The sequence below is a fragment of the Acomys russatus genome, chromosome 3 (assembly GCF_903995435.1).
Source record: "Acomys russatus chromosome 3, mAcoRus1.1, whole genome shotgun sequence".
Classification (NCBI taxonomy): domain Eukaryota; kingdom Metazoa; phylum Chordata; class Mammalia; order Rodentia; family Muridae; genus Acomys; species Acomys russatus.
In genome coordinates, this window is record NC_067139.1 from 34,254,780 (window position 1) to 34,263,856 (window position 9,077).

Consider the following 9,077-nt stretch of genomic DNA (forward strand, 5'->3'; position numbering starts at 1 on the left):
ACAGGAAGCCCTGGGTTCCAGATGTAACATACACAAACTGGTGTGATGGAATAGTCCTGTAACCCCAGGACTTAGAGGTGGACGCAGGAAGCTCAGAAATTCTAGGTGACGCCCACTCAACATAGTGAATTGGAGGTCTGGCATTCATGAGACTTTACCATGGAGAGAGCAGGAGAACAAGAGGGAGAGAAGGAGGGAAGGAAGGAAGGAGGGAGGGAGGGAGGGAGGGCGAGTGAAAGTGAGAGAGATAGGGACAAAAGGGGAGAGGGAGCGAGAAAGACCAAACTCCCTCCCTTTGACTTGCTCAGGACCCAACAGAGAGGCAATTATGGCCTAAGTGGGGACTCTGACTTTGTGGCTTTGAGGTTAAGTTGAGGGATTTTTGCTGATACAGTTTCCTTAAACGCTTTGCGGGTTTTCTGTGAAGCTCTGAAGACCTACTCCATCAGAAAAATGCACTAACCACAGATCTCTCCGAGATACACTTTTCTCTACCTTAGGCTTTTGCTGTGACAACTGTAGGATGGTCAATACCGAAGAGCTTCCTAAAGACTCATCAGTGACAACTGAGCTTTGAGGAACTGGGAGGTGCCTGCTGAATCTCTCAAGCACATCTGCGCTCTACAGAGCTAATTAGATGCTTTGGTCATCGTCCCAGGGGCTTCGCAGGCTGTGTAGCCACTCTACCGGCCTCATTTCACACACACAGATGTTTATAAACACACACACACACACACACACACACGCACACACACGCACACACTCACACACACACACACACACACGCCCATGCACCTACGTACGCACAAATGCACATTTACATGAAGTTCTGTAGATTTCTGAACCCAGGGAAGAGTCATTTTCAAGTCTGGAACAAAGAGAACCTGATAGTGGTTCCAGTCGCCCCACTTCAGAGACTTACCGGCCTCCCAGTGGCCTTCAGTGCAGTGCTGTCTTTGGGAGCCCCAGGACATGAGAATGATGTTCAGGGTGTCATCAGAGTGACCTTCACCTTCTTTACATCCAGAGGTGCTGGGGGCGCATGTTCCATGGAAGGAGGAGCCCTGAGACCATCCCTGAGGCTGCCCCCTTTCCCAAATCTTGCGCAAAGCTGCTGGCTGACTTTTGTCAACACTGCTGAGCATACCCACTCTGGCCTCACTACTGGAAGGGGGTACATAGATCTGAAGGAGGTGAAACTGTGCTGAACTGAGCCCAGAAAATATCTCCCACTGGCATGGTGAGACCAAAATGGAGGCAGATGTGGATGGCTAAGCCTGGCAGGAGCCTGTCACAGGCTGCTTCTGTGGAAACTTCATTTTTTTTTCCTTTGGGTTGAAAACAGTGTCCCACTACCTAGCCATCTTCCATCCTGTAGCCACTGGGCCTTTGGCTGGTGAGCAAGTTACTAACACGATAGGGTAAGTTGCAAAGCATGGGTGTCAGAGAACGTCATACTGGCTCCTTCGCCAGGGCTGCCCATCAAAAAAGAAAAAAAGTGGGGGTGGTTGATCATACCCCCTTATTCTATCTCAGTCACTGCTGTGGCCCTGGTCACTGGCAATTTCTGGAAGACAAAGAATACGACTCATGCTGGTATCAGAGGTAACTGATAGGCTCCTAGACAAGGCACAGGCTGTTAAAATGAATTCTGGCTGTCACTCATCAACTCTTTCCAATGTCTTATGAGTATTCTTGCTCACGAGGGAGCAGAAGGAGGCATCAGGGGTCCTGATTGCAGCCCCTTCCATCTCCACTAACAACCCTGGCTGATGTGCCCACAGCTTGTGAAAGGGCAGAGACCAGTTCAGCTCTGGCCAGGTCTCTCAGGTCAATCAGCTGAAAACCATCGACAGATACTCTACACTAGCAGCTGAGGACATTAGGGTTGCTGGATTCTACACTGTTAGTGCCTAATTACTCAGGCAAACATGCTATTGGTAGCCTGACAGTGGCCTCTGGCCTCTCTGGAGAGATGTGCAGAACAGTCTGGATAGTAACTGGCTTGGGTAGCTGTCAGATTTTCCCCACATGAAAGAGGCCCCAGACATGGTTGGTGATTTACTCCTAAACTTGCTTCCTGACAGCCATAGTTGCGGGCCAACCTGCTGCCCACAAAGGAGTCTCAAGTTTCCTTGGTGAGCTCTAGTCTAAGGGGGATGTGGAGCCTAATGTCCCAGGCCTCTGTTAGGCCTAGCTTATCTGCTAAATCTGCAGCCATGGACCCAGCTAATGGGGGAAATCCTACAGAGAGAATGTAAAAGAACACTTAATGGAACCATCTTTACTGCAGACAGATAGGCAGCTCCGTAGACTCCTGAGCTGGCTGGGTGCCTGGCCTGTTGAGGGAAGAAGAAGTCATAAAATTTGATGGGCTGATGGGGCTCGTAAGACAGATGGCCTGGGCAGGGTGAACTGGGGAAGGTGAGGGAATGGGCCCCAAAGGTCATGACCTGAGTGGCTCTCAGACTTGTCCCTCGATCTGGGAATTAGACACATGATAGCCACCCAGGAACCCTTCCCAGAGGAGACTCAGAGACAAGCTGACTACAGCAGCCACCATGATAATGAAGTGAGATCGTGGGGAGCAAGCCATAAACACTGTGTTTTTAGGAGGTTGGAGGGTGCCAAGGCTGGTGGGAAGGGAGAAGGGTTGATGGCACCACCTATAAAGTGTCCTTTTAGCTTTTAAGCCAGCCGGCAGACTGTGTTTGTAGCACACTTTGAATAGCACGGCTTTGACAGTGGTCTGGGAAGGGCTTTGGCTCCAACTAAACCACCTGGAGACAGTGTTGATATTGTCTGGATCAGATGGGAATGCAGGCGTGGAGGGGGCCACTCACACTGCCACTCAGCCATCTGGATGAGGTGAGGTCCATGTATGTGGGGTACTCCCTCGGCTACCCAACCTCTACTCCTATAGTGACAACCTTTCTGCTTTCGGTCTGTGCCAACCTCGCAGCTTTTCTACCTGAGTGGCTACAAGCTGCTCCGATTCGGTTTTGGTCTCCAATTTGGCCCCGGCTAGGCCTTTGAGTTGGGCATCCAAAGCTATAGCAGAGCAGGCCACCCTGGTGGATGCTGGCAGCCCTTCCTCTCGGGCTCCTGACAGCCTCTTCTGTGAGAACTGGTTTCCATTTAGACGGATTGCGTAGAAGCTGGAAGCCCAGAGGAGCTGCCATCCCGGCATAGTCACCCCTGCAAAGATTTGACATATACAATATTCAAATGGACTTTTTGGCAACAGAGGAACTAAATAACAGGCAAAGTCAATGTGTCTGAAAGAGTGCTGAAGGGCAGGGCTGCGTATTCGAGTCAACCACAGAATCTGGCGTGACTCTTAAGAGACCTTTGTATGTGTTGATAAAGAAAGGGCAAACTTAAAAATTATGGACAGAAAACACAGAGGACTGAAAAGACACAAGCCAAGTGCTTCACCTTTGAACCCAGGGAGAAGACAAAACCAATGACAAAAGGTAAAGAAGAGGAGGGAGAAGAGAAACACAAGTTTGTGAAACACTAAGTAGCAGAGGGACCATATCCAGGTCCAGGACCTCCCTTTCCTGGACTCACATACAGTGGTCCTCACACACACTGAGAACTTGTCAGAGGGAGAGACCAGGTTACAGGCTTCAGTTAGGGGATGCATCAATTTACTACCCACACATTTGGAAATACAGATAGAATTGGGTTTTTGTTTGTTTGTTTATTTTTGCTCAGAAACCAAACCAAACCAAACCAAAACAAAACAAAAAACAAACCAAACCAAAACAAAACAAAACCCAAACTACAAGGATGAGGTGAAGTAGATTATAGCCCACGTGGGACACAGCTTCAGAGTAGGAGCTGATCTCTGCATTCTTGGGCTGTTTTTCTGGAAGACTGAAAGAAAAGGGTTTGCACCTTATTTTATGAAGGCAGATGCATGTTGGAGGGAGGGCAGGAGAGTTGGCCCTGGGGGAAGGGACCACGAGGACCAGAAGATGAAGGTCATCCTTGACTATCTGGGGCTTGCCTGCATCACAAGAGACAAAACAAGAAGAAAAAAAAATTTAAATGCTGGCAGCAAGGAATGTCTTATTCGCTGCATCACTGAAAACTTGTACTGTCGGACAGTACTATTAAAAGACATTGTGGCACTTGTGCCCCCAGTAAGATGTGCCTGTCAGCACCTCAGAATTAGTTAACGTGAGGCCCCATTGGAGTGGGTGGGACTCTAAGCTAGCAAGGCTGGTAGCCTCATAAAAGAGGGGAATTTGGGCACAGTCACTGGACAGGGAAGACAGAGGCAGGGATTAGACAATGCTTCTTTAAGCCAAGCACAATAGGGATAACCCCCCCAAGAGGCTGTCACAGGCCTGTAAACTCTTCCTTCTGGCCTTGAAGGGAATCAACCCTGCCCACACTTGGAGCCTGGGATCTGGACTTACGGATGATGAGACGATGGATTCCTGTGGTGTAAGTGCTTGCTTTGCTTTCTCAAAGCACGCTGGCAAACTCGGCGCTAAAACCCATTCACTGAGAGGTCTGAATGAATGGCTCTAGTAGGTGATGGGCTATCCTTGCCTCGCTCAGGTCCCCCAGCCCACCTAAATCCAGACGCCCGTCTCGGCCAATGCAGTACTTTTACAAAATTAAAAACATATATTATTTTGTGTGTGCTTTGTCTGCGTGTTTGTCTGTGCACCACATGTGTGCCTGGTGCTCTTGGAGGCCAGAGGCTCCTGGAACTGGAGTTACGGCCGGCTCTGAGAGGCTGTGTGGGTGCTAGAAACTGAATTGCACACCTTTAGTAGAGCGCCCAGGACTCTTACTGAGCCACCTCTTCTGCCCCAACCCAGTGTTTTTACAGGAAGATGGGAAGTGGATCCAGGAGAAACTTTCAGAGTTTGCCAGCCACATGGCCTGGTGTAGGCAGACAGCAGCAAACAGTAGACCTTGTCTCAAACAAAGTGGAGGGCAAGGAATGGTAGTTGAGCTGTCCTCTGATCACCACAGGTATGCTCACACTTACAAATACGTGCGATCTTCCTTCAATACACAGATAAAGGTTAAAAAAAAAAAAAGACTGGTGTGTCTGTGTGTGTGTGTGTGTGTGTGTGTGTGGTGTGGTGTGTGATGTGCTGTCATCTCAGGTAAAAGATCAAAATTGTTAGGACAGAACTGTCCCTAATTCAGTATATAAAATCACTACAGTTGGGAAGTGGCCGCCTTCACATCGCTTCTGTGGAGGAGAGGCTCCCACTCCGAAGAAGCTTTGCTAGCTCTTTGTCTAGCATTTCCACAGTTAGGTTACTGCCCTTGGGAAAGCGTCTGTCAGTCAAGAGATTTCCAGAAACATGGTCTGTGATGGGAAAGGAATTGAGGGAAAGAGAGACATATGTAAGTGTCTGTGAGAGATGAGGAGATAAACCAGGACTTATGTGTGGTCCAGAATCCAAGTCATTGCTTAAAGTCACAAGACGCCCGTGTGTGTCATGGCTTGGGAACACAGCACAGCATAAGATTTTCAATAATCTAAAACTGGCTAGCCAGGCATATAGATGCTGTCCTAGGCTTTCAGGTGGACAGGTGGTCCCGTGTCCCTCTTAAGATGGTGGCTGCCCAGTCTTTATCACCCAAACCCCCTCTCAGGGATCAGGAAATTCTAACAGAAACATTGACACAAGGCGTTGCCTTTTGGGGGGGGGGTGGGATATGGTTTCTATTTGAATCTGTTCTGTTCGGGTTGGGTGTGGACAGTGGGGTAGAGGATTGATGCTGCAACATTTCCTTGACTGGCTTATTTTTTGAATTTAAAAAGCTGCATGTATATTGGTATGTGTGTATGTTGTATTTGTGTGTATTCCTGTGTTTGAGCACAAGTGCATGCGAGTGTGTGTGTGTGTGTGTGTGTGTGTGTAAGACAACCTGTAGGCATTGGTCTTACAGTCGCCAGCTTGTCCTTGTGGATGCCACACTAGCTGGCCTGTGGACTTCTGGGGTTATCTTGTCCTTCTCAGATCTTGTCACAGGATCCCTAAAATTACAGGCACATGCTGCTGTGTCTGCCTTTACATAGGTTCTGGGGTTTTGAATTTTGGTCCTTACACTTGCTCATCAAGTGCCTCACACACTGTGCCATCTCTGTACTATGCTTGCCTGGCCTCTTGCTCTGCTATTTCCCACACAGCTTCAGCACAAAGCCTGTATCCTCCTTACAAATCTCATCTTCCAGTCAGGGCCAACAGGGCCTTTGCTGCTCCTTGACTATCAAGCCCCAGAGTTTTGGGGTCAGCATAGGTCCTGCTCTCCGACTGCTGACCTCCAGCCAGGCACAGAGCCTGGGGCTCTCCCTCCACCTCTAGCTGAGGAGCCAGGCTTTCGTTTCTCTCCTTGGCTATGACACGACCTTGGCTTCTCCTGGATTCCATCTCTCAGGACGACAGGGCTCATTTAGACATTGATTTTTTTAGACTGGCTGTTTCTTTCCTTTAGGGGACTGTAAGGATGGAATGCTGGGGCCTTAGTGTCGTCGCATGTTTTATGTTTCAGTCTCCACCCTGAGTCACTTTTGTCCTGGTTGTTCTCTGGGTGAAATACAAATCAAACACTCAGTTGCTCCAGTATGCATCTCAAAGCAAAAAGGGAACCAAGTGCATGCCTGTAATCCCGGGACTATCAAGGTTGAGGCAGGAGGATGGTGAGTTCCAGGACAGCCTGGGCTACATAACTAGATTCTGCCTGAACCAACCAACCAACCAACCAACCAACCAACCAACCAACCAACCAAAAAACCCCAAATACCAAGCCCAAACTAGAAACAAATAACAACAAAGCCCCCAAAGATCCAAAGCAAAAAGCTCTTTGCCAATGTCTACATTTGAAATAGAAACAGTTTGGAAAGGGTTTGTGCCAGAAAGCTCATAAGGGAGGCCCCAAGGAGGAAGGAAGGAAAGTCAGAGCAGGGAGGCAAGATGGAACTCCTTTTTGGTGTGTGTGTGTGTGTGTGTGTGTGTGTGTGTGTGTGTGTGTGTGTGTGTTGGGACTGGACTCAGGGTCTTGTACATGTGAAACGCATATTCTACTACTAAGCTATATGCCCAGCCCAAAGGAGTTCAAGTTTTACTCTTTGAACCTGTTAGCTTTTTTTTTTTCCTATAAGCAAGCATTGCTTTCATAGTTTAAAAACTCTATTAAACATGGGGACTCCTAAGCACTTGCTTCCCCAGTGTTTTTAGTTCAATAAAGAGTGTTTGCTCAATAGTTATGAAGTTCAACACGCTAGACTGGGTGCCAGAAACACAGCGAGTGCTTCGTAGAATCAGACAAAGCCTGGCCGTCATGTTGCTTATGTTGTATACACAGACAGTATTTCCACTCATATTTTTAGGGGAGAGACCAGACTTAGTGTCTCTATGTCTATCTGTATGTAATGTTTGTTCACTATGTGTGTAGGTGTGGTATGTGTGCACGTGCGTGTGTTCCAGGCCAGCCTGGGCTATATAACTAGATTCTGCCTGAACAAAACAAAACAAACAATTAGAAATTAAAATCCAACTGAATTTTAACAATCTATTTACAGAGTACTGCCTACAGACCGAAAAAATATGGAACGCTTCACGAATTTGCGTGTCATCCATGCACAGGGGCCATGCTAATCTTTTCTGTATTGTTCCAATTTTAGTATATGTGCTGCCAAAGCGAGCACTCCATCTTATTTTTAATGACAGGGATTTCCATTGGCCTGGAGCTCCCCAAGTGAGTAGCCTGTTTGGTCAGTGAGCTCCAGACACCTGCCTATTTCCATCTCTCTCCAGAGCTAGAATTGAAACTCATGCTAGGCTTTTTATATGTGGGCTCTGGGGGACTAGAACTCAGGTCCTCATGCTTACAAGGCAAGTACTTCACTAGATGAGTCTTCATCTTCTTGGCCTCCATTATCTCTGTTTTTTTTAAAGCTGTGTACAGAAAGACATAAAGGACTGCTAGACTATTTGATGTTTAGTGACACCTGGCTAAGCAGCTTGGCAAAAAGGCATGGTAGTATTCTTGATGGTGAGGTGCCTGGTCCTCAGTGGCCTGAGATGGCTTGCTCACATCTCAAAGGTCAATGGCTATGAAGCAGAGATCTTGGGCCAGAAATAGAGCAGGCAAACCCTTCTGCCTTCATCCCTAAGCTCTGTGTTCACCTATTGCTATCAGCTGTGATGAAGTGTTCAATGCATGAAGTGTGTGTGTGTGTGTGTGTGTGTGTGTGTGTGTGTGTGAGAGAGAGAGAGAGAGAGAGAGAGAGAGAGAGAGAGAGAGAGAGAGAGAGAGAGAAAGAGAGCGCATGGGTACTTCAAATCCTCCAATGAAGTGATTTGCATTTATAGTGAAGCCAAAAGTTCTACTTAGAGGTTCATGAAAACAGGATGCAATTTCAGATCTATTCAAATTCAGACACCCCCAAAATTCCACCCACAGACGCCTTGGTAAATTCCACCCACAGGCTCCTTGGTAAACTTCTTAGAAAGTGTGTGGAGGCCAGGGTCAGGGAGGGGTGGAAGGTATGGCTCAGCGGGTTGCTGTCAGAGCGCGAAGATCTAAGGGTAGATCCCTAGCTTCGCACATGAAAGCCAGGCTTGTCTGTGCGCCTCTGTAATGCCAATGCTGTTGGGGTGGGCATGGAGACAAGAGGATCACTAGGTCCTGCTGGCTGCCAGCCCAGCCAAAATATTGGTGAGGTCCAGGCTCAGTGAGAGACTGACCGTCTCTAGGAAAGAAGAAGGCTTGGTGTGGTAGAACAGGGGGCCTGACATCTCTTCTGGTCTCACGTCTGTACACAAAGGGCACTTCACACAGGCTACATGTGTGCACCCTTCCCAGACACACAAGTTAATTTGAAACAGAACAACACTGTATTTATGCCACCAGCAGCAGATTATACAAGAATAGACTGATTAAAAAAGGAGTGGAGCCTTGAAAACTCCAAAATCAGGGTGAATAAAGAGATGCTGTCTCAGGAAAGTCACCATCTTCACGGCTGCTCGGGGCTGTGGCTGCAATTGCCAGTGCCCTCTCACTGCGCTTCAGCCCAGGGTGCTAACCAGGGA

At 48.1% G+C, this 9,077-nt stretch overlaps 1 non-coding gene across 1 annotated transcript; it reads right to left on the reverse strand.

The window, feature by feature from the left end:
* Positions 1-7,583: 7,583 nt before the first annotated feature.
* Positions 7,584-7,690, reverse strand: LOC127187322 (U6 spliceosomal RNA). Its single transcript, XR_007830468.1, has one exon. It is a non-coding gene; the product is annotated as a U6 spliceosomal RNA (small nuclear RNA).
* Positions 7,691-9,077: the final 1,387 nt, after the last annotated feature.